The following is a 26,260-nucleotide window of genomic DNA, read 5'->3' as shown; positions in this document are numbered from 1 at the left end:
ACCATTTGACCCAGCCATCCCATTACTGGGTATATACCCAAAGGACTATAAATCATGCTGCTATAAAGACACATGTACACGTATGTTTATTGCGGCACTATTCACAATAGCAAAAACTTGGAGCCAACCCAAATGTCCAACAATGATAGACTGGATTAAGAAAATGTGGCACATATACACCATGGAATACTATGCAGCCATAAAAAATATGAGTTCATGTCCTTTGTAGGGACATGGATGAAATTGGAAATCATCATTCTCAGTAAACTATCGCAAGAACAAAAATCCAAACGCCGCATATTCTCACTCATAGGTGGGAATTGAACAATGAGTTCACATGGACACAGGAAGGGGAACATCACACACTGGGGACTGTTGTGGGGTGTGGGGAGTGGGGAGGGATAGCACTGGGAGATATACCTAATGCTAGATGACAAGTTAGTGGGTGCAGCGCACCAGCATGGCACATGTATACATATGTGACTAACCTGCACAATGTGCACATGTACCCTAAAACTTAAAGTATAATAATAAAAGAAAAAAAAACTTTAAAGTTTTTTTAAAACTTGAGTTGTTCAATAAAAAGTAAACTTCATAAATTCACATTTTAAAATAATTAGAACTACCTCATAGACGCACGGTACCTTCTAGGTTGCTAAAGCCCTCTTCCTGTCTCTGCGGCTGAAAAACACAGGAACCACTGCTTTAGGTGCCCTGTGAGACAGGCCCTGCTCACCACAGAAGCGCAAGCTCACACAGCTTCCTGGAAGGCAAACTTGAAGTACCAGAATCAAGTTCTTTCAAGTGCTAATGTTGGTGCTGGGTCCTAGTGTAAAGCCAATTTCCCTTATCATACAGTAACTGAGCACAAGTTCACCTACTGGTTTCAGCTGATTCAATGGGCAAATGTGACACGTCCGCATGTCAGAGAACTGCACGGTGATTTTGCCCTTCGGGGTGATGCCAGTCACGGTGCCTTCTCCAAACTCATCGTGCGCAATTTGGCCGCCCAGGCACAGGCGACCAACGATGCCTCCAATCACAGCCAGGACCGCCATGAGGCCCCCCACTTCAGGGTTCTCGGAGTCGGGGAAGTAGTCCTCTAACTGGGCCTAGTGCAGACCAAACAGTGAGCTCGACCAGGGACACTCACGGAGCTGCCCAATCCCTACAAGTTTACTGTTCAACTAAATTAATTCTGAGAACACAAACTCACCCCTTCAGAAGGCCTTCCCGCAAAGCTGTGGGTGATGGAGCGGAGCTGGGAGTTGATGTACTTGTTGATGAGCCCATTCCACTGAGTCAGGGAGTGCAGCGTGCACAGCAGTGCCACCACCTCCTCCATCAGTGTGCTGCTATGGGTGGCAGCGAGGCCTGCAGGCGCACCCTGCGCCACCTCGGCATGGACTCTGAGGAGGAAACAAGGGGAGAAGCTGCTGCACTGCTCTTCACCAGGACACAGGGAAGGGAGACGGCCACCGACCTCTGAGTGATGGCACTGTGCCGCTCTTCACCAGGGCATGGGGAAGGGAGACGGCCACCCACCTCTGAGTGACGGCACTGTGCCACTCTTCACCAGGGCACAGGGAAGGGAGACGGCCACCCACCTCTGAGTAATGGCACGTCAGAGGAGCAGGTAGTGAGCAAGCTCCCCAAGAAGTCAAACAGCTTCTCCACCAGGCATTTCATGTCCCTCGCCCTTTCGGTCTTGTCCTATGACGGAAGGACTGCTTGCAACAAATGCACAGCTAAGATCTGATAAAAGAAAATTTAAAACGACAAGCATTAAAAATCTGATTAAGAAACTACAGATTGTTATTTTTTTTTTTATTTATTTTTTTTTTGAGACAGAGTCTCACACTGTTGCCCGGGCTGGAGTGCAGTGGCACGGTCTCGGCTCACTACAACCTCCACCTCCCAGGTTCAAGCGGTTCTCCTTGCGTTAGCTTCCTGAGTAGCTGGGATTACAGGCACCCACCACCAAGCCCGGCTCATTTTTCTTGGATTTTTTAGTAGAGACAGGATTTCACTATGTTGGCCAGGCTGGTCTCAAACTCCTGACCTCATGATCCACCTGCCTCAGCCTCCCAAAGTGCTGGGATTACAGGCATGAGCCACTGCGCCCAGCCTCTCTTTATTTTCTGTTCTCATAATGCAAATAATCATGTGAAAATTTTGAGCTTGGTTATTTTACAGCCAGGTAATTACACTCAAGTTGATTAGTGATTAGGATTGTCAGGGACTTTAGAAAAAAGCAACATTACAGATGCACGTGTTTAATTTAAAAAGAATTATTTTTAGTTTAATTCTTAAGACAATTATGCTACAAATTCTGTGAAGCAGATGAGTGAGTAGTTGCAGGATTTACCACTTAAAAGCAGGTAAACTAAAGGTTAGCAACTTACCAATTATCAAGGACCACTGCCCCTTGCCTCCAGAAAATCTACCCTGTTACTTCTAGACCCTTTCTGCACTCCTTACTGAATAAAGGCCCCTGACTTTAAGGGCAGGGAACTTCAGTACATGGATGCCTCTCTCAGGGAACTGGTTTTGCCTGGCAGCACATTACCTGCCTCTGCAGCGAGGCGGCAGTGAAGGGTGCGTGCCCTTCCATGACCTTCATGAGCAGCGTGATCCACTGCCGGGAGCTGAGGGCGCCGCACACCTGCGGCGTGAGAGCGATGCTCCGCAAAAAACCCAGCATGCACCAGCTCCGGTGTTGCTCCCTGTACACCAGCCTGTTTGGAGAAGCTGCGGGAGGGAAAATAGACATGCTTGGTAACAAGTCCCTAAAGACAAATCCCTAAAGATAAATCCTTATTTTTTTATCAACTTATTTTATTTTCTACAATAAGCTCCTTTAAAATACATAGCAGTTTGTAAATTAATTCAAACTAATTCAAAGTGAGAAGTGCAAGAAGGCTTTTAAGGTAGTTCAAGAAACATTTCCGCATTTTTCTTTTTTTTTTTTTTTTTTTTTTTTTTAGAGATGGGCCTTCACTATGTTGCCCAGGCTGGTCTAAGACTCCTGGACTCAAGTGATTCTCCTGCCTTGCCCTGCTGAATAGCTGAGACTACAGGTATTTTTAAAACCTTCTAAGTATGTGTAGTAAAAGTAGTTAGGGAATTTTAGCTATGTATTGTTTCTAGGCAATAAGAAAATGATCTATAATTCAAATAGCAGTAATTTGCAACAGTGTATCTACTATATTTTTAATTTCGTGTTTTAAATATCTCCACAATCTTGCTTATATTTAATCTGCACCACTTAAATACTTTTTTTGCATTTTTTGTAGAGACAGTTTCTAATCCAAGTTTAATACATCTGCATTAACAAAATGAGTTTTTCACTAGGTTTACACCATTGGATTCTGGCACCAGTGAGCCCACCTCTGCTCCGCCTGGCTCCAGGACTCCACTACTCCCTGAATGGAGGCTGAGGCTTGGAGGCTGGGCCCCCCTAAGGGACCCCGCCCACAGCCCCACAGGACCTGCTTTCGCCTCCCACCTCCCCCCCGACCACCTCCCCCGCCCTCAGCTATCCAAGCTTTTGAGGACACCTGCCTTCCTTCAGCACACTCACATGCGCTCACACACACACACTCTCACACCCTCATATGCATCCTCACACTCACACCCATACTAAGTTATTCAGACACACTCATGGGCACTCACACACCCACCCTCACACAGGTGCACTCACACCGCTGTCACAATCACTAACACACACACAATCCCAGTCACACGTATGCACACACAACCTAAGATGCAATCAGACACACTCCTATGCACTCTCACATACACTTACCCCCCACTGCATACAAAAACTCACATATGCACTCACACTCAACACTAGTCACAACCGATTCTTCACCCACTCACACCTTTACCCACTTTCTCACTTTACACTCACACCTACACTGTTACCTCCCACTGACACAAGCAAAATGCTCACATTCGCTCACACACCTTCACAATAACGTCACTTGTGCTCACACTGATACAAGGCACTCATACACATTTACACAAATGCTCACAATCGCACACTTACACTTGTGCTGCCACCCATACTTCCTCACACTCAAGCCTCACTGACTTACACTTCATCTCATTGGCACACCCAGTAATCCCCTCACACTCACACTCATGCCTCCCTCGTGCTCACCCTCACACACACACTGGCTCAATGCAGTGATGCTTTCACTCCCACTTCACCTGACTGTAGTCACCTGCCCACTCACATGCTCTCATGGACATACACACCACTCACATAAATGCATGCATACATACACCCACACAACCACATGCTACAAACACACTGTCACACTTGCAACACAAACGCTCAGCCACTTGCCCATCGACCGCTAACACACTCTCACCAATATGTGCGGATGCTCCAGCACACCACTAATACATGCATGTTCTCACACACACTGGAGCACACCCACATACCCACCCACACTCACATATGCTCACTCTCAGTTGCATGCACACTCACCCCACTCCCTCAGCTCACATTTCTCATACTTATTCTCCACACACACAAATACTTTATGGATTAAACTGTGCCTGTCCCCCAACTTCACATACATTCGGAACTCAGAATATGATCTTATTTAATGAGGTCTCTGTAGACGTCCTTAAGGTAAGAATTTAGGTGACATCATGTTGGATTAGAGTCAAAGAAGCTCAATGAAAGAGTCCTTTCAGAGACAGAAAAAGACATGCAGAACACAGGGGCAGGGGCCATGTGAAGACACAGGCAGAGACTGGCACAATGCATCCCCACACCAAGGAAGCCTGGAGCTCCCAGAAGCTGGATAAGGTAAGGAAGGACCTTCCCCTAGAGCCTGTGGAGGGAGCATGGTCCTGCCCGCACCTGGATTTGGGACTTCTGGTCTCCAGAACTCTGAGAGAACAAATTTGTTGTTTGAAGCCAGTGTTATGGGTTGAATTCAGAATTGCAAAATTCATATGTTGAAGCCCTAACCCCTACCATACCTCAGCAGGTGACCTTGTTTGGAAATAGGGCCGCTGCAGATGTAATCAGTTTGATGAGTTTGAATGATGTCCTTATGAAAAGGGGAGATTTGGAGGTGACTCACACACAGGGAGAATGCCATATGAAGATGATGGCAGAGATCAGGGTGACCCCTCTACAAGCCGAGGAACGCTAAAGAGACCAGCAAACTCCAGAAGCTGGGGCAGAGCCCTGAAGCAGCTTCTCCCTCACAGCCCCAGAAGGAACCACCCTTGATCTCAGTCTTCCAACCACGAGAATCATGAGAATTTCTACTGCGTAAGCCCCCAAGTTTGTAGTACTTTGTTACAGCAGCCACAGGAAATGAATCCACACACATCCACACCCACCCACATGCACACCCGGACACGACAAGCGTGCGGCCCCCAGCGCTGACTCCCTGGGCCCTCAATCTCTCATTCCATGCATGTCTTCTCCGTCGTTCTGCTTTCCACTAATATTTGCAGCAGTCCGCATAAAGTCTTGGTGGCTTCGCTCTGCATGATCTCAGCATGAACTCTGGCAGGCAGACAAAGAGTCTGCAGTAAGTTAATAGTGCTGGTAAACATCATTGTAGTGGGGTGAATGTTCCTTTCAGTTTGTTCAGCTTCTAAAAAAAATAATCAAAATAACAAATTATATTGGCAGCCCCAGCCTCTTGGATGGTCTTACCAAGCCCAGCCATGTGAAGCTTCACATGTCTTTTAGGAACAGCTAAGAAATGTCATGAAACCTCCTCCCACAACCTGGATCTCCACAGATAGGATCTAGCTTTCTTGGTCCACCCCTAAATCCTCACCTCTGCTTCCCTAGAAGCAATAAAGTGCTGACTAACTCCACATTACTTGAAGAGTTCAGAGTCAGGGACCGCAGAGGAAAGGTAAAGGCAGGTGGCAGGTTGGGTGTGCTCAGGCGGGGGCTCTCACTGGAGGAGGAGGCAATGGACCGAGACCGCAGGGCAATTCCACCAGGCCTCGGCTCACTCGCTCAGATGCAGGCTCAGCACCAACCACATGAGACTCACTGGTGGTGCAGCTGCCCCAGCCTGGCCACCACATTCTCAAAGAGGGGCAGGTGCACACGTGAGAGGAAAATGCAGAAAGTCAGTTCCAGCCAGATCGCCGGATCCCACAGCCACTCCATGCACCTGCATCGGAGGTGCCTGGGAGCTTATTTAAATTGCAGGTTCCGAGGACAGAGTGCCAGCCGCAGGTGCGTCCTGACATCCCATTCTAAGGCCCAGATGGCAGTGGTGGCAGCCAGCACCTGGACAGTTTGTGGGCTGCCTTGGACTAAAGGCCTTCCTGAGTCACCCACCAGAGTCGTCCTCTGTGTCCGAATCCTCTGCTGAGGGCTGTGCAGCGGCCAGCAGCTCTGCCAGCTTGAGGTCCTGTTTTCCTTCTTTTCCCATCCTGTAGGAGTTGGTGCTGCCCGTGCCCCACTGGACTCTTATCCACCCATCCTCTCCCAGCTCACCAATCACTCAGCCTAGGCCTGGAGGAGGCCCATCCTGACAAAGCCGAAGTAGAGATCAGTTAGGAGGGTGCGTGCCTTGCCCTGGTCCTTCCATGGCTCCCAGCAGACCTCAGTTAGGAGGGTGCGTGCGCTGCCCTGGTCCTTCCATGGCTCCCACCAGACCTCAGTTAGGAGGGTGCGTGCCCTGCCCTGGTCCTTCCATGGCTCCCACCAGACCTCAGTTAGGAGGGTGAGTGCCCTGCCCTGGTCCCTCCATGGCTCCCACGAGACCTCAGTTAGAAGGGTGCGTGCTCTGTCCTGGTCTTTCCATGGCTCCCACCAGACCTCAGTTAGGAGGGTGAGTGCCCTGCCCTGGTCCTTCCATGGCTCCCACCAGACCTCAGTTAGAAGGGTGCGTGCTCTGTCCTGGTCCTTCCATGGCTCCCACCAGACCTCAGTTAGGAGGGTGCATGCCCTGCCCTGGTCCTTCCATGGCTCCCACCAGACCTGCCACACAGATGTCGCCATATGCCACCCTGTCTGTTAGGGGCTGTCCCCAGACACAGATTTCACCTCTCCTACAAAATGTGTGCTTGCATCATTTTAAATTAAATGGCATAAAATAACGTGCTCATGCTGCTTTACCAAGGAAGTAGGGGAAATCTCATCTCAATGAGGATCCTCTGAGTTCATGCACAGACAGGGCTTTGCAGCGAGTCCTGACCCCTCAATCCCTCACCGGCCTTGCAAGAGCAGAAACCTGAAACAAGTACCAGCACCTGCACATTCCCTTTTCTTCAGTTTCCTCCGGGCCCCAGGGGGAAGCTCTGGCTCTCACTTCTGTAGGAGAAAGCTGTTTCTAGGATGGATGCTGCTGTCTCCAGACACTGCTATTTCTAAGATGACTGTGACAAAGCCGGGGCTTACCAGCGTGGCTGAGAAAAGCTAGACAGACCATGGGAAGGTGAACACTGCCCTAACTTAGCTAGGGCTGTGGTAAGTGACTTCCACCTGGGGGCACCTGACAGCGATTTAGAAGAGACCTGCGATGAGGGAAAATGGAGACATGGCCACAGGCCCATGAAGTATATCCCTAACTACTGGGTTCAGGGCACTTCGCAGCACGTGGCCATCAGCTCACAGGGGCAGAATCTGGGCTTCCTGCCTCAGAGCCTTCACTACACCAACTTTCAGAATGGGATTTACTCTCTTTCTCACTTTCACTCTTGTTCCAGTGACCCATCAAACTGAGCCTCATGCCAGTGAGTTTCCTGAAAAGAGCTGCCTCTCTTTCCAGACTTGATTCTGCTCAGATGCCCTACTTATGATTCCCTATTTGTGTTCACTCCCTTCAGCAGCTCGGGAACCAACACCTGTGTCATCTATCAACCGACACATCCTGGATTATTCCAATTTCCACCCACCAATATCGTACAGACCTGTGCAGAAGATAACTAATGTGTGGCTAATGTGTTCACATCAAATCTCTGAGTACCTGATCGCCCCATTTCCAGTCCACACCTCTCATGACCCTCGTTCCAATCTTCATCGTGGCAGCCAGTTCTGGCCCTGAAACAGGGAGATGCACAGGAGCCGTTTCCTTCCTTGTTGCTTCCAAAACTGTGGCAGAAGCACCTTGAGCAGAAGCATTCATATCTTCCTCAACATTGTCACAACTGGAGCCTGACAGAGCATCAAAAACAATAGCTAAGCCAACAAGTAGCTACAATGTCCCTTTAATACACACAAAACATTTAAAAAATACTAATGAAGATCATAATTTTGAAGAATCCATACTATATGTTTATCAATATAATACTATGAATATTTTACTGATATACGATAAAAAGAAGATAAACGGAAGGACAAAATACATAAATATCCTAGGAAGATATAAAAGATATTAAAATGCTCAGTAAAGCTACTTTCTCTACTTCTAGGAATTACTCCCCCGTAAAAAGCAAAATAACTGAGTTAGAAAGATACTCATCACATTTTTTATTAATAGAAAAACAAAGATAACTACCTAAATATCTAACAGTGGGAAACTGACAAACTTTAATCATGGTTCTGTGCAGAAGACAGCTAACAGCTGGCCCGAGATACAACCTCAGACAGGATTGCTGCAGGCTAGCCCTCGGCTGGAGTCTGGATTTCAGGAGGGCTCCCCAATTCCCTAGGTGGTAGTTGTGGTTCGCTGTGCCTGAATTGACTGTACAAACAACGTGGTCTGTGCTGAAACCTGCTTTCCTTGTTCTGGAACTTGGTATGCACCAGGCAGGGGGTGCCCATGTGGTCAGCCCTGATGGAAACCCTGGCCTGGAGTCTCTACCCAGCTTCCCGGCAGACAGCACTTGACATGGCTCGGTTCCGGGGCAGTTATGCTCGTCCTGTGTGGATCCTGTGGAAGCTTGTACCTGCTTTCCTCTGGACTTTACACACATCCTTTTTCATGATTTTGCTCTGTGTCCCTTCACTGTAATAAACTATAGCCCTGAGTACAACTACATGCTGAGTCTTGTGAGTCCTCCTGGCCAACCATCAAACCTGGAGACCCCTGACAATTGGTGCCCTGGGTGGCTACAGAGTCATCCATAGCATGAAACAGAAGCTGAGCTGCTGTCACCTGAGAGAAGTAAAACTTACCAATGGATTTGAAAATAGGAGAGCTAACCCTAGGAGAGTAGGCTAGATTTTTAACCCCCCTTTTCTCACTTGCTAAACTGAGAGCGGGTAGGAGTGCGGTTCTGGTAACTCCCTTGATTTTAGTTTTCTCCTCCAGGTGGGAGGGAAAAAGATCCAAACGGTCCCAAAGGTGGGCTTGGGTGAACCAAAAAATGTAAAAAGTTTGTGTTTCTCTCTCTTCCAAGAGAGCAAAAAAGGATATTCAATTCCCAGGGCTGGAGCAAAACTTTAGATAAACTAGCAGGGAAACAGCCTTTCCTTTAGCCTAGCCGCTACTTTAGGGCTCCCAAGAAGGGGCCCCAAAGAAGGGACAGGAGTTGCATTCCAGGTGGATCTCCCAGGATCCCCTGGGCAGCTATACTGTTAACTCTGTAAAGACTGAATTTATTGCTAAGGGCTTGAATAAATTTGCAACCAAAACTGGGGGAAATTTTTTATTTTACATAGCTTTATGTTTTGTGGCTGTTACATGTGGATGTATACATTAAGCTGGTATAAAATATTATATGCTTATAATTTCTTAAATGATAAGAAGGATACCCTGATCAGGGAAAGCTGCAAATATAGACGGATATTCATGAGACGCAACTACCTTGCTTTTTGCAGCCAGTGGGCGAGATGAAATTTAAACACATGAATACTATCAGCAGAACAAGTCCCCATACTTAATGATTTGTGCTGTGATTTTTACTTATTGGAACCTCTGGGGAAAAAGCAGACAACATAAAAAGGCCATTTCTCGATGGAGATATGCTTCTGTAATTTTTAAATGCAACTTTTGGTTGCTAATGAGGCCTCAGGAAATCAGATATAATTCTTACTAGATGATTCTTTTCAGCTGTAATGCACATATTAAAATATATATTTAACATAATACAACATATAATATATAAAATAAAAATAGTTATATACATATATATATAGAGAGAGAGAGAGAGAGAGAGAGAGACAGACTGACAGACAGACAGATAGAAAGACTCCCCCCACCCCCAAGACAGGATTTCACTCTGTCGCCCAGGCTGGAGCCCAGGCTGGAGTGCAGTGGCTTGATCTCCACTCACTGCAACTTCTGCCTCCCTGGCTCAAGCAATCCTCCCACCTCAGCCTCCCAGGTAGCTGGGACCACAGGCACACACCACTATGCCCAGCTAATTTTCATATTTTTTATAGAGACAGGGTTTCGCTATGTTGCCCAAGTTGGTCTCAAACTCCTGAGCTCAAGCAATCCACCCGCCTCAGCCTCCCAAAGTGCTAGGATTACAGCCTGGCCTGATACGTATTTTTGAATGGATTAATGTGAACTCTAAGACTGAAGTGATTAAAAGAGCTTGGGAAAACCTTGCTTTTTCACTGTGACTTTGACAACTGGCCCTGCAGCATCTCAGTTTTAGCCAAAGAACACCACCATAAACCAATCAGATCTAATAGACATATACAGAACTTTTCACCAGAAAGAGCAGAATAAACATTATTCTCAAGTATACCACAGAACACTCTCTTAGACTGACCAGACCATATGTTAGGCCACAAAGTCTCAAATTTAAACAGACTAAAATCATACAAATTACCTTCTCTAACCAAAATGAAATGATGAGAAATTAATAACAAAAGGAAAAGTGGAAAATTCACAAGTATATGAAAATTAAACAACACACGGTAAACAATCAGTGGGTCAAAGAAGAAATCACAAGGGAAATTAGAAAATACTATGAGATGAATGAAAACACAACATACCAAAACTTCTGTGCTGTGCCAAAAGCAGGGCTAAGATGGGCAATTATACTATAAAAGTCTGCATTCACAGAAGATGATCTCAAATCAATAACTCTACATTTGGAAGAACTAAAAAAATAAGAACACAATAAAAACCAAAGTTAGGCCAGGTGTGGTGCCTCACACCTGTAATCCCAGCACTTTGGGAGGTTGAGGCAGGTGGATAACTTGAGCCAAGGAGGTTGAGGCTGCAGTAAGCCATGACTGCGCCACTGTACTTCGGCCTGAGGGACAAAGTAAGACCCTGTCTCAAAACAAAGACAAAAACAAAAACAAAAAAATACAAAGCAGAAAGAAGGAAACGATAGAGATTAGAGCAGCCATAAATTAAATAGGGAATAGAAAAATAATCTACAAAACCAAAAGTTCGGTTTCTGGCAAGAACAAAAAATCTGATAAACTTTTGGCAAATTAAGAAGAAAAGAGGCCAGGCAAGGTGGCTCACGCCTGTAATCCCAGCACTTTGGGAAGCTGAGGTGGGCAGATCACGAGGTCAAGAGATCGAGACCATCCTGGTCAACATGGTGAAACCCTATCTCCACTAAAAATACAAAAAGATTAGCCGGGCATGGTGGCGGGCGCCTGTAGTTCCAGCTACTCCGGAGGCTGAGGCAGGAGAATCACTTGAACCCGGGAGGCGGAGGTTGCAGTAAGCCGAGACTGTGCCACTGCACTCCAGCCTGGCAACAGAGTGAGACTCTGTCTCAAAAAAAAAAAAAGAAAAAAGAAAAAAAGAGAAAAGATGCAAATAACTAACATCAGAAATGTAAGTGGAGACAGTACTAGCAACATAAAAATAAAAAAGATTATAAAAGAACACTGTGAACAACTGTATGCCAACCAATAAAATAGCCTAGATAAAATGGACACATTCCTAGAAACATAAATTACCCAACCTGACTCAAAGAAGAAATAGAAAATCTGAATAGACCCATAACAAGTAAAGAGATTGAATCGGTAATTAAAAATCTTTCAGGCCGGGCGCGGTGGCTCATGCCTGTAATCCCAGCACTTTGGGAGGCCAAGGCGGGTGGATCACGAGGTCAGGAGATTGAGACCATCCTGGCCAACATGGTGAAACCCTGTCTCTACTAAAAATACAAAAAATTAGCCAGGCGTGGTGGCAGGCGCCTATAGTCCCAGCTACTCGGGAGGCTGAGGCAGGAGAATGGCGTGAACCTGGGAGGCGGAGCTTGTAGTGAGCCGAGATCGTGCCACTGCAGTCCACCCTGGGCAACAGAGTGATACTCCGTCTCAAAAAAAAAAAAAAAAAATCTTTCAACAAAGAAAAGCTTAGCTGGTTAACTCTTCCAAACACTTAAAGCAGAATTGACACCAATCCTCAAACTCTTCTAAAAATAGAATATATGGGAACACTACCTAGTTCATTCTATGAGGCCATTATTACCCTGATAACTGTAAAACAATAAAATATTGCTGAAAGAAATTAAAGAGGACGGAAATAAATGGAAAGACATTCCACATTCAGAGAATGGATGTTAACATTGTTAAGATGGCACTATTCCCCAGAACAATCTACAGATTCAATCCCTAGCAAAAATCCCAATGGTCTTTTTTGCAGATATGGAAAAGCTAGCCTTGAAGTTCATATGAAAATTCAACGGAACCAAAGCAGCCAAAATAATCTTGAGAAAGAAGACACACTTCTCAATTTTAAAACAGTACAAAACTACAATGTTCAAAACAGTGTGGTACCTGCATAATTATCAACATATAGAATGTAATAATGTAATTGAGAGTCCAGAAATAAACCTAAATATCTACAGCCAACTGATCTTTGCCAAGGGTACCGAGAACTTCAGGGAAAGAATAGTCCTCAACAAGTGGTATTGAAACAATCAGATAATCAAAAGAAAAAGGCTGGACTCTTACCACACACTGTGTAAAAGAAATTACCTAAAAATGGACCAAAGATCTAAATATAAGACCCAAAACTATAAAACTTACAGAAGAAAACATGAGATGAGGATAATCTTCATCAGTCTTGTATTTGGAAATGGCTTTTTGGATATGATATCAAAAGCATAGACGACAAAAGAGAAACAGATAAACTGAACTTCATCAAAATAAAAAACTTCTCTATGAAAGGAAATACAATCCAGAGAACAGGAGAAAATACCCACAAATGATATATCTGATAAAGGTCTACAGATCTGTGAAGGTCTAGTATACACGAAATTTTTAAAGAGTCTGAGGACTGGTGTTAATTCTTCTTTAAATGTTTGGTACACTTACATAGTGCATTTACCGGTACAACAACAAGATGACGACAAATAACCCTATTTAAAAAGGAGAAAGGGGCTGGGCGCAGTGGCTCACGCCTGTTATCCCAGCACTTTGGGAGGCCAAGGCAGGCAGATCACCTGAGGTCACAAGTTCCAGACCAGCCTGGCCAACATGGCGAAGCCCCATCTCTACTAAAAATACAAAAATTAGCCAGGTGTGGTGGTGTGTGACTGTAATCCCAGCTATTCGGGAGGCTGAGGCACGAGAAGCGCTTGAACCCGGGAGGCGGAGGTTGCAGTGAGCCGAGATTGTGCCACTGCACTCCAGCCTGAGTGACAGAGTGAGATTCCGTCTCAAAAAAATAAAATAAAAAATAAAGAGAAAGGGACTTGAATAGGCATTTCTCCAAAGAAGATATACAAATGGCCGACAAGCACAAACATGTAAAGAAGCTCAATGTCATTCATCATTAGTGAAATGCAAATCAAAATCACAATGAGATAGCACTTCACACCCACTAGGATGGCCTTAATCCAAAAAAAAAAAAAAAGAAAACCACAAAAAATAGTGTTGGCAGGGAAGTAGAGAAACTGGAACCCTGGAATCCTGCCCCCTGGTGGTGGGAATGTAAAAATGATATGGCACTGTGGAAAAGTTTGGTAGTTTCTTAGTAAGTTACACATAGTTGTACCATATGACCCTGTAATTCCAGTCCTAGGTGTATAATCAAAAGAACTAGAAACAAGTGTTCAAACAAGTATTTGTATATAAATGTTGCTAGCAGCACTATTCACAAAAGTCAAAAGGCAAAACCAACCCAAATGTCCATCAACAGATAAATGAATAAACAAAATGTTATATATTCATACAATGGAAATCTTTTTCAGCCATAAAAATAAAGTACTGATATATACCAAATAAAATAACCCAGACACAAAGGCCACAAATGGTATGATTCCATTTATATGAAATATCCAGGATATGCAAATCCATAGACAGAGAAAGCAGATTTGTGACTACCAGGGGCTGGAGAGCAGGGGAGTCAGGACTGATGGCTAAATGGGGTGCATTTATAGTGATGAAAAAGTTCTACAACTAGACAGTGGTGATGACTCTAGAAAACTGTGAATGTATTTAATACCGCTGAATTGTGACGTTAAAATGCTACACTTTCTGCTATTTGTGTCTTACCATAATTTACAAAAAGCTTTAAAAAAAAAAAAGAAATCAAAGCAAAATCTTGACGTTTTCCCAAAGGCTCTCAAGCCGGTGCAGACCTACCAATCAGGCGCAGTGCCGTCTGAGTGAGGGCCAGCGTGCCGGAATTGAGCAGGAGGTCGAGGTTGTTTGCGCTGTGCTGCAGGGTGAGCACGCTGAGCATCATCAGGAGGAAGCAGGCTTGCGGGATGCTCCCCAGGCTCGGTCCCAATGGGTTCTCACTGGTGATGGTCTGCAGGGGAACCGGCTGGATACCTAATAAGCATTGATACCCACTTACATTTCTTGTGATGGATACAAGAATAAACATAATGCAGAAAGCACGGGCTATTACTTTAAACATCTGACTAATAAGTATTGACACCCACTGACATTTCTTGTGCGTGGATACAAGAATAAAAGTAACACAGAAAGCACAGGCAATTACTCTAAACATCTGACTATTTTTCAGTGGTTTCCATAGAATGGGCAGCTCTGTCATGCTGCACGATGGGCCTACCCCCTGTATTCTATGCACAGGTCGTTCCATCTGTCTACAGGACTTAGCATGTTGCTCTCTGAATACACTGGTGCCCTATTCCATTCCTTCCATTTCAAATATAAAAGTTATGTCTCACTTTTCCTCCACAAAACCAATCCAATCAACTCTCTGTAGATGCTCAAACTATCCAGGAAATAAATATTAATATAGGACACAGACACTTAGGATATGTGGTGATACACATATAAATGTCAAAATGTAAAAATGTTATACTAGAGTACTTCAACATTGTATCTCCTGCTAAATTTTAAAGTTTTGTTTAAAATCTGAGAAAGCTGACAGCAGCATAGATTATACAAGTACAAAGTACAAACTTATTAAAGTCTTCTCAAAAGCAAAAATTGGCATTTGCAAGTTTCCACAACACATAATTAAAGGCAAACTATAAAATAACATTGATGCAATTGTTGACTCACCAAGCTCTTTAAATTTGGCACTGGCATCCATCAGAACATTTTGAATGTTCTGAACAGTCCAAGCATACAGCTTGCCAAAGGTGACTTCCAGCAGCATCCAATTAAAAGGTGGGATCAAATCAACATCCTTTAAACAATCAGTAAGAGGTTCCCTTTCAAATAAAGATAAAGAATTTGACTCGGGACACTGCCAGACTTCTAACTGTTACAGAACAACATTCTGTTGCCATAGCTTCCTTAGTTAAGAAAAAAATATGCTAACGTTTTACCCTATATCGATTCCTTCAGGAATAAGTCTTTGCCATCCACAAAACATCGCTTACTGCACAGATGGAAGTAAGAAATTCTTGCTCGCCAGATACAATTTTAAAATTTTATCTATCCCTTCCAGGCGAACCTCTGCTCTCTCCAACTGCAAAATATCAATGCATATACAGTTAAGTGTTATGTATATTACCCACTGCAGAGAAGCATTTCTCATCAAATGTTATCTGTTTTAGTAGGCACTATCTCATTTTTTCCACATCCACTGGCTCTTCTTTAAGGGCAAATTCAGCAATTGTACTGAGGAGTGGAGACTGCGGATAAAGATCCTGAACATTCTGCTTCAACCACTTGTATTTGTGAACCCCTGTAACAGTACTCAACAGCGGCTGCCATTTGTCCTAACAAAGGAAAACAATTTTCATCATTAGTCTACCCTATTTAATATTAAACTGTGCTCTAAAAGTTATTCAAGTAAAATATAAATAATGCTCATAGGTTTAAATTGGTTAAAATATGTTAAATTTAGTAATTAATACATGGTTTTAAAACTATGCTATAAATATAAGTGAACTTATCTCTATACTAATATATGTTGGAACAGGCTAGCTTGGCATATGAAGTTAAGTTGTGGTTCACATTAATAGCCACAGGGCCCAGCACTGTTTCTGGAACAAAGAATATATTTAAGGAATGAATGGTGAATAATTAATGATACAATCTAGTACCAAAAATAAAAGGAAACCCTTCTCCAGCTACAGCTCTGACCAGGACATCATAAGTCAAGTTCATGAGGCATCACTGGGGCCGTATTTCTAACAACCGCCCGTCCCTCCCTCCGGATGCTCAGGTACAGAGGTACAAGACTGTGGATTCCTTTGCTACATGCTATGATTCTATTCAGCTAACCTCAGAATCACAGAAAACACTGCAACTTGGGTGATTTAATTGCAATGGGTCTCTTGTCCACATTTATTGGACTATGAGGCAAAATGCAGGCTTCTTCTAAATCACTCTCTTCATTTCCAATTTTTTCTTCATCAGCCGTAGATTCTGGCTTCTTAGGAACTGTGTTTTAAAACATCATTCACTATAAAAAATCATACACTTAAATATTAATTTTAAATTAAGAAATACTTAGATTTACATGAAAGACAAATATTTCATTCAAATAAACATCTGAACAACATTATAAATTGCAATGCTCAAACAACAAGAGTGAAATGATCACCATGGCAGAACAAAAAGACAAAGTGAGAGTGCGACAAGGGGAGAAGCCCTGAAGTAGGGGAAGCCCAGCAGCCAGCAAGCTCTTCCTCAAGTGCCAGAGAGTGAACATTTGAGTCTTTCAGGCCACGCAGTCTGTTGGAAATACTCAACTCTGCTGCTGTAGCACAAAAAGTAACCACAGATAAAGCAACAGGTGTGGCTGTGCTCCCGTAAAACGTTATGGTGCTACAATTTTAGCTTCATGTAATTTTCATGTGTCAAAAATAATATACTTCTTTTAATTTTTAAAAAACAATTTCAAACTGCAAAAAAAAAAAAAAAGGTCTTAGTCCACGGGCAACACAAAGCAAGCAAGAGGTGGAATTTGGCCCACAGTTCCTGGCTTGTCCACCATGGTCCAGTTCAGTGGTTCTGTTAGTGTGTAACTGAAATAATTGAATTCATTGTGATATGTGGAATTTCCTCCCTATATTTTATCTCTTTTAAAATTTTTGGTCTAAATCTCCTCAGCATATAATATAAAAAATAAGCAACATGATAATATACCTGGGCAGTAAAGAGCTAACATAGCAGGCCGGGGTTGCTCAAACACTGCAAATTCCCAAGGAAGGTCGGTCTCTTCAGGATTGGTCCTTCTTCTAGGAGCTGAGCTCTGAGGCCTTGGAACATCCTGCCTGATAAGTTTTTTGGTATACCTGACACCCAGGACCTTGTGGCAGTGGTCTGGCCAGGCAGTTTATGCTAATGATGTGACTTGCGAGGGACCACTTGTTTTTGCACTGGGGCACTGGAGTGTAAGTAATTGAGGTCAGTCACATGGGCACTGCCTGCGTATGTGACTGGCCCCCAACAAAATCTCTAGACTCGAGGTTCAGGTGCGCTGGCCTGGTTAACAATTCTTCACACATGATGTGACCCACTGTTGCTGGGAGAGCTAAGCACATCCACGTGACGCCACTAGGGAGAGACACCAAAGCTTGTGCCTAGTTTCCTCTGGACTTCCCTCCATGCACCCTTCCCTTTGCTAATTTTAATCTGTATCCTTTTTGCGGTAAAAAAAAAAAAAAAAAAAAAAAAAAACACAGCTGTGAGTATAACAGCTCTTCTGAGTCCTTTTGGTGAATCATTAAGCCTGAGAGAAGGCTTGGCGATCCCTGACACAGCAACAGGAATATTAATCACTTAATCTTTTTAAGTTACTTAATTTCAAAAAAAAAAAAAAGAAAACCAGCTGGAAACAACACACAATAAATCTATAAACCCACAAGAAACTCTAAAAGTGACAGTGTGGGCTCAGAACCCATGGATATGAAATGGCAAATGGTGGAGTCTCTCTCCCTCGTGCTGAGGCAGGCCTGTCTCCTGGGCCCGGGCTGAGTTCCTGCATGCCTGGGTTAAAGGAATTGCAGCAGTGTGACTGCTGTGACTTCCTGATCCAGAGCACCCATCGGATTCCGACAGGCTGTTATGGTGTAGGGTTTGTTCAGGAACAATCAAATTAGGATGGCTTCTAAAACGCTTTAGTCTTTCATAAGCTTATTGTTCAAAATGCCCATCAGAAACTGAGTAATTAATACTGTTCAATAAGCAGGTTTGTGAGTAAATCAGTATAAGTCATAAGAACATGATCAGAGGCCAGGCGGGGTGGCTCATGCCTGTAATCCCAGCACTTTGGGAGGCCGAGGCAGGCAGATAACAAGGTCAGGAGATGGAGATCATCCTGGCCAACATGGTGAAACTCCGTCTCTACTAAATTACAAAAATTAGTCAGGCGTGGTGGCGCATGCCTGTAATCCCAGCTACTTGGAAGGCTGAGGCAGGGGAATCATTTGAACCTGGGAGGCGGAGGTTGCAGTGAGCTGAGATTGTACCACTGCACTCCAGCCTGGCGACAGAGCAAGACCCCGTCTCAAAGAAAAAAAAAAGGATACAATCAGAAATTTCTGTAGTTTATTTATAATCACAAGTGACTAAATTCTAAACTATTTTATAATTTCTAAGCATTTTTATTCAAATTTGGATTTAATGCAAAAAGACTTTTCTGTACTCTTACACAGCTACTTCCAGGAAAATGTAACTCTTTCAGCTTCCCTTTATAATTCTCCATGTATCAGAATACTCAATATTTCCAAACAAAAAACATTTCTTTAGAAGAATGGCAATAAGTTTAAATGTTCCCATTATATCTCATTACCAGGATAACTAATAAAATAAAAATACGACCTTGTTCCCATCAATTTAGCAAAGATTATTTACGTTTTCAACATCAATTTACTAGTAATCAAATCATACCACACTCAATTCCTAAACTGCCTCATTGTCTGATCGGTTGAAAAAATAAGTGAGATTTCCGTATTTAATCATAACTATACATAAAAATGATGGCAGCAGGTAGAAATGTCACATGGAATCAACAGTAGAGAAACTTCACTCTGAAATCACAGGTCTAGCGAGGCAGGGTGAAGCACATGCTTTAATAGTGTCTTCTGTCCTTTTACATTCTTACTTCTCTTTTTCCTCCGTTCCCGAATTATCTTCTGAGCTATCCTCCTCCAACAGGGCAAAGAACTTAACAATTTAAACTTAGAGATTATGGAGAAGTCATTACAAACAGCAGGTCTCAATTCATTAAAGAGGAATCTCAAACGTTCGATGACAGGAGTGCAGACCTCCTTGTAAGAACGGCCCTGTTCTTGATGAGTCTGCAAAGTTAACCAGGAAAAGACAGCTTTAACAACAAATATTTCTGCAACTGTCTGCAAAGCACAGAATAAAAAGAATTAAAATATATCACCTTAATGAGCGAACATTTTGCTTGGTAGACAACTCTACAAACATCCACCACTGACTTAGGCAACGTTCTGTGCTTTATTTGCTCAGTATCAAGTGCACCTGCATGAACTAAAGATAATGCCACATGACCTGCAAAAAGACATTTAAAAGAAGGACAGGGAAGGAATGAATATGTACCACAGGTTAGTCAAGGAATCTGCAGTCTATATAAAGTACACAGATATTGAGCTCCTTACCTAAATCTTCATGTTTTAAGAAGCAACATAACAGCAAGCGACCGACCTCTTCCACGGGGTGCTCGGGGGGAAACATGATCGGTGTGGTCAAATGGCACTGCCTACAGTACCTTTCTATTTGACACAAAAAGTCCTGCAACAGAAACAGCTGGAGGTAACTTCAGGGCCGCCCAGTGAGTCTTCACAAATCTTAAACATGCCACAGCTTCTAATGCACTTGCAATCAGTAATGCTTCTGAAGCCTTGCTAGCATGTTAACACAATCAGGTTCTCACCTCAAAACCCTCCAAATAATACATGAAACAAAGTCTGTGCTATGTTAACCAAAGAGCACATAAGCATTCCTATGTCAAAGTCCTCAGATAAACAGAGCACTGAGGTGGCAGTGGGGGCAGGCCTCGCTCACCTTCACGTTGTGATCCTGAATGTTACTGTCTGCAATGGCTTGCAGAAATGCCTGAGAATGGTCCCCCAGGGCCCGTCTGTGGGAGCAGTCGCGATTTGCTGGCAGGTGTGCCCACTGGGAGCCGCAGTGGTCCTCATCTTTCTCCTCGTTGTAGCTGCAGTGGATCTGGCTGGTCTGCAGCCTCCAGAGAAGATGGATGACTGAAGCCATTCTAGAAAATGCACACGCAAACATGAAAGAGAAACTCAAGTGCCCAACTCAAAATAAATACTAAAAAAAAAAAGATGCTCAACTGAACACTCAATTTAGAAGGTAAAATTCAGCATCATTCATATGAAAGAGCTCCACCTAACACGTTTACACAGGTTGACTTGTAATTCCTCTATCTACGTGAATACACTTTCTGGTGATTCCACACACCTCAGGCACGGCATCAGAACTCAGGATTGTAGTTCCAGTCCAACATTCTCTGGATACCTGTGCTCTGCCTGCAGCTGCCTGGTTCCACAGATACCGTGTGAAGACTGAGTTGCACATTCTAACAAGGAAGGCAGCAAAGGGCACCGCTGACACAACTAATCACAGGATTTCAAGTCCAAAACTGTGCAACGGATGACTATGGGGGTACCAGGGAGACTGGAAGACAGACCACCGCTATTCTGAGGGTCAGTAAGGGACTTGTGGAAGCAACAACTGAGCTAAGATGAGGAATAAGACCCAGACGCTGAGTATCCAGGCAGGGAACAGCATATCTGAAGGGTTTCTACAAAGAATTACATCCTCAGGGTAGGCTATGTATTCCTAGAGCACTTATAAAGGAATGAAAAGGAGAAAATATTTAACAAACACACAATCTTTAATGAAGGATAGATCCTTGGAGACGGGAGGGCCGATGGACTGGAAAGGAGACCTGTGCATGGTGCAAGGCATGGGATCAGCCAGTGCAAATGTTAATTACAACTGCTTATGGTCACTTGAGGGAGCGGCACATACACACGAAATTAGGATGTGCACCACTACAGATCTCTATTAATGATCTGTGTTATCAAATACTGCTCCAAATCCAAGCAATCAAAGCGGGGATGCACTTACTGTTCTTTTCCTGGACATTTAGATTTTAGAGCACTCAGGAGCATTCCCCAACCCACCACATTCGTTCTTCTGAAACACTAATCCAATGCCAACTCTCTCTGGCCCCCTTTCTTTAAGCACAGGACAGCCCCTGCTTACTGCTCCAAGATAAGCTTCTGATCCTCCTGTGGCTCGGACCCACCTGCCAGGGCTCATGGCACCCTCTGCTCTGGAGCTCGCCAGCCCTGCCCTCCTTGTCAATTTAAACAAAGCCCATCTTCTGGCAAGCAATGGGCCTTGAGGAGGAGGGAGGGAAGCAGACACCTCAGAGGGCACCACAGGCAGTCCAGCACCCAGCACTGCACAAAGGTCCACCCAACGGGGGGCTGTGTGGACACCAAGATCCTCCTTTCCCGCAAGCCTCTTCCACATCCACTCTCGCAAGCAGCAGGAAAGCCCTGCTCCTCTCAGCATTGCCCTTGACACTCCTGTGTTTTCTGCCCGGAATGCTCCCTCACGCAATTTCAGGACTGCTGCCAGTGTGAAGCCTTTCTTCTCCCAGAACCACGTATGAACGTCTCCATTTCACCATTCACCACCTTGTAACGTGACCTGCTTAGAATGCTGGCTCATCAAGAAGCAGCAGTTGAAAGCAGAGGCGTGTCCTATCCATCACTGCATCCTGAACACCTCGCATGGTAACGGCACCAGAAAGCAGAGGCGTGTCCTATCCATCACTGCATCCTGAACACCTCGCATGGTAACGGCACCAGAAAGCAGAGGCGTGTCCTATCCATCACTGCATCCTGAACACCTCGCATGGTAACGGCACCAGAAAGCAGAGGCGTGTCCTATCCATCACTGCATCCTGAACACCTCGCATGGTAACGGCACCAGGCAACTGCTCAACAGAAGCTGCTCACACGGACGGACAGATAGACAGATGGGAAATGCACGACTACATGAAGGAAAATGTAAACCCATCTTAGGAGACAGGAAAAAGCTTATTATTTTAGGTGGTTACAAAGGCTGCCATCCTGAAATATAACTGACTTGAGCCTGGTCTGGTAAAAACGCAGTCCTCAAATAGAACGCTGTTCCCTGAGAGAACAGCTGATCGACATTCTGTGCAATTTCTGGGCATGCAGGGAGACAAAAGCCATGCTGGGCCCATCAGGCAGAGGCTGCAATACGTGAGACCACCACAGGGTAGACGGGTAGACACTCCTGCACACTTTTTAGCTTCCTCTGCAGCAACAGACCATGAGGGCAAATGACAGCCACTCACAGCTGTTTCTACCTGATTGAGTCTCACTATCCTTATTATTATTTTTTGTATCATCATCAACTGTGTTGAATCCTCCTCTTTTTTTTTGAGATGGAGTCTCGCTCTCGTCACCCAGACTGGAGCGCAGTGGTGCGATCTTGGCTCACTGCAACCTCTGTCTCCTGGGTTCAAGCAATTCTCCTACCTCAGCCTCCCAAGTAACTGGGATTACAAGCACCCGTCACCACGCCCAGCTAATTTTTGCATTTTTAGTAGACATGGGGTTTCACCACATTGGCCAGGCTGGTCTCGAACTCCTGACCTCAGGTGATCCACCCGCCTCAGCCTCCCAAAGTGCTGGGATTACAGGCATGAGCCACCGCCTGGCCATCTCCTACTTTTTTAAAGAGAGAGTCTTGCTCTGTCACCCAGGCTGGAGTGCAGTGGTATGATCATGACTCACTGCAACCTCAACCTCCCAGGCTCAAGCGATCCTCCTACCTCAGGCTCCTGAGTATCTGGGACTACAAGTACATGCCACCATGCCTGGCTAATTTTTGTGTTTTCTGTAGAGATGGGGTTTTGCCATGTTGCCCAGGCTGGTCTCAAACTCTTGACCTCAAGCAATCCACATGCCTCAACCTCCCAAAGTGCTGGGATTACAGGCATGAACCACTGTGCCTGGCCCTCTCCCACTCTTAATGGCACTTACAGTTCAAAAAAAATAATCTGCTAATCAGCAAAAAGCAAAGATTTTCTTACTGGCACATTCAATCTCGACAGGAGACAGCGGTGTGCTCATTGCTAAATAGGAAGTGTGTAATCCGAGAAGCAGGCCCAGATTCCTCTCTGTGTCTATCAGAGGTGAAGAGAGACTTCCCAGATCTGGTATGGTGACAACTTCTTGGTCAGTCTGGAAAAATAAACTTCATCATCAATCTGAGGAAACAGAATTAATTAAAAACATAAAACCAAAAGGACAGCTCTGTCCTGCAGCTGTACCGCCATGTGAGCCCAGGGGTGCCCTGGGTGTTCTGCCCCTCCATCCTGTAATGAGTTGATGCTGCTGTGCCCAAGTAACAGCAGATACCACATAAACCCACATGCCCTATAAAGCTGGCAGCAACCGTACACGTAGAAAAACTAAAGCACAGATACATGATTTGGCTAGAATATTCCTTAGGAATCAGTTTCCAAAGTGACTGTACACCATGCTTCAGAAAGTATAATGAATTGTTACATGCATAAAGAACCCACTGGGCAACAAAACTATGACAAGTATTCGATGACAAGTATTAGTGGACTGTGACCACACAGGTAGAGGGAATGAAATTTATTCTAACAAAAATCAAACTCTGAAAAAAGCAAGAGTTCAACTTTTCCAGTCACAGAAGATATTTACAGCAAAGTTAATTCTCCCCTTTATAAAATGCTTTAAGCCCTGCCCTAATGGCATTTAATACATTTTATTACTTGTGGATAGCTGGAAAGCTAATCCCAGTATATAAATTCTATGTGTTCGTGAATACATAGGAAGGACATATTTCTATTGTAAAGAATTATACTTCTACATAGTTCTTCCCAAAAAATACATACCTCAAGATAATAAGCCATTCCAAATTTCTACATAAGACCAAAGTTTAACCTCTTTTCTTGTGGAACACTGTCTATATTTCTCACAAATTGATCATTTAAAAAACAATCTTTCAAGACCAGTACATCACAGATCCTAACACGAATAAATGTAAATTCATTTATGACAAAACTTCTAAAGGATCTTTATATTATCCCTAATGCCCCCGAAAAGACCCAGATATCAGTACTTCTAGATCCAAATATTCCTATCACAAACACACAGAGGGTGTCCCCTGCCATCCTCTGCATCACTCAAGGCATACAGCCTCACCTCCAAATATTGGCCAACACAAAATGCGTGCATGGATTCCCGGGTGACTTCAAACTCGAAAGCAGCTTCCAAAGCTACCACTGGGTTTTCCCCTGCAAACTGAGCTGAAAGAAAAAGGGAAAAAGCAACAGGAGTTCAATTCAGCTTGCCTGAAGAGCTATAGGAGAAACAGTGAGTAGGAAATAAGTTAGGCGCTTAACTCAAAAGTGAGGGTTACCAGAGTATAATGACCTCGCACTGTCTCCCAGGGTTGCCTGGGCCGACTCAGAACTTGAAATGAGTTCCAAGTATTAAAACAAAAAATGCATAATGAAAGGAAATTCTTCAAATGTGCTGAATTTGTTGATAAGACAGACACCAAAGCCACAGATACATTAAAATATGCGGGGGCTGGCACAAAACTAAAGAAATCATTTATAAGCCAAATACTCTGCTTAAAATGATACAGGCTGTAACTTTTAACCAGGAAATAAGAAGGGTAATCTTACCAAGAATACTATTTCCTGTTACCGACTGTGTCTGGAAGTCCTTTATATCATACACTTTCTCATCAATCACAGTCCAGAAGCCTCCATCTTTATTATGGTTCTCCAAATCAGCTTTGCGTATAAGTGTCACTTCCTCATTATTTCTACAGTTCTGACCTGTAAAAAATGACTCTGTGTATACAGAAACCAGAATCAGTCCATCGATCAATCAACAGGTAAAATGAAAAGAACAAACTGTGTGAAAGAACTACAAGCAGAAATAAACAAATCCACAATCACAATGGGAGAAATACATACCTAGCTCTGAAACTAATACCACACATACAAATTCTATTAAATATAGAATGCTTTAAAAAAAATCTAGGCAGCATGAATATCAAATCAGGCCATGCCAGGCCATAGAGCAAATCTCAACAGATTTCAAAGAAATAAAGTTACACAGCATGTGTGCTGACTACAATGCAGTTAAATTGGAAATAGGTTTTCAAAAGTTCATTCAAAATAAAATAAAAATGACTCTGTATATACAGAAAATGAAAATATTCATCCACATATTTGAAAATTACAAAATACACTTATAAGTAACCCAAAATTCTAAGAAAAAATGACTATGAAAATTAGAAAATGAGTTCAATTAATAATCAAAATACTGCAGATCAAAATTGGTGACATACAACTAAATGCATGCTTGAGGGCATTTACGCCTTTAAATGTGTATATTAGGGGGAAAAAGCTAAAAAAGAAAGGAAACACCAAATCAATAGATGTCTATTAGTTCATAAAAATACTCAAAAAAAGAAAACCTGAGTGGTGATCACCTATGCAAGTGCTAGGATACCAACTCAATATTACGAAAAATAGTTAAAGGGAGGTGGCAGCTCAAGAAGTCAAGCTTAGATTATGTCCTTCCTGTACAAATTGTACCTCCTGCTAACCAGACAGCAGAGGGCAAGGTTGGTAGGGGATTTTATAGAGGACACGCAACACATGAATTCCCTGGTCTAGCTTCACAGAACTAAAGCGGGGAGCCACTGAGCATTACAGGCCTCCTGAGCCAACAGAAAGCATGCAGCATGACTCCAGACATAACACCACCCCAACGAGACTGAATTCAAATCCAACCAAACCTCTAGATCTAACCAGCAGATTAATGTAACTAACAGAAGAACATGTTGGTCTAGAATAAGAGAATGCAGTCAACCAAGTTCAGAAAATGTGAAGTTCTCCAAAATAACCAACTTGCT

General features: G+C 43.8%; 1 pseudogene; it reads right to left on the bottom strand.

Moving 5' to 3' along the window:
* Window positions 1-800: 800 nt before the first annotated feature.
* Window positions 801-24,576, bottom strand: LOC134729354 (putative HERC2-like protein 3; annotated as a pseudogene).
* Between the last annotated feature and the right edge of the window lie 1,684 nt (window positions 24,577-26,260).

Source organism: Pan paniscus, chromosome 18, assembly GCF_029289425.2.
Source record: "Pan paniscus chromosome 18, NHGRI_mPanPan1-v2.0_pri, whole genome shotgun sequence".
In the NCBI taxonomy this organism is placed as follows: Eukaryota; Metazoa; Chordata; class Mammalia; order Primates; family Hominidae; genus Pan; species Pan paniscus.
Note: the sequence above shows the minus strand (reverse complement) of the source record. Positions and strands in the feature narration are given on the sequence as shown.